Consider the following 803-nt stretch of genomic DNA (forward strand, 5'->3'; position numbering starts at 1 on the left):
TTAACTAATAAAGAATTTAAAGATTAAAAAAAACTGTTCTTACTTAGTTATGGCTATGTGCAGCTCTATTGAGCTCCAAATGTAACCCCTGAAACACAAACAATTTCAAAGTTTTAAAATCAATTGATAGAGTAACATAAAATGCCTTTCTATTCAGCAAAATAAAAGCATGCGATGGGGTGAATGACAATAATTCTGTTGTTCCACCAGGAATAGCCATCTTTAATTCGAGATTATTTTTGGCTTCACTTCCTAAGGTATATAAATGTCTAATCACTATGCTGTGCACCCGAAGCTAGCATAATATTGTATGTCAACTCTAACTGAAAAATAAATTTTTAAAAAGATTTTTTTCTTTCCCTCCTAAGCTGTAGCTAAATATTCATGACAAAGCGAGGGGTTTTATAAAATACTACCAGAGGAGGAATGAATCTGTGGAGATTTCTTTGCATAGCACCGATGAAGGGAATTTATAACTTTAGGCTTACTAAGTATTTCTAGATGAGGCTTGAAGAACATAATGCATGTTGGATCACTATCTCCACCCCGTTCCGTTTTCAACACAGAAATTCTTAGGGGAACGTTTTTACTTTTAAATTACCCTCTTGCCCTAACCAGTTTGGCTCAGTGGATAGAGCGTCGGCCTACAGACTGAAAGGTCCCAGGTTCGATTCCGGTCAAGGGCATGTACCTTGGTTGCGGGCACATCCCCAGTAGGGGGTGTGCAGGAGGCAGCTGATCGATGTTTCTTTTTTTAAAGTAATTTTATTGATTTTTTTACAGAGAGGAAGGGAGAGGGATAG

Source organism: Myotis brandtii, unplaced genomic scaffold, assembly GCF_000412655.1.
Source record: "Myotis brandtii unplaced genomic scaffold, ASM41265v1 scaffold717, whole genome shotgun sequence".
NCBI classification, from domain to species: Eukaryota; Metazoa; Chordata; class Mammalia; order Chiroptera; family Vespertilionidae; genus Myotis; species Myotis brandtii.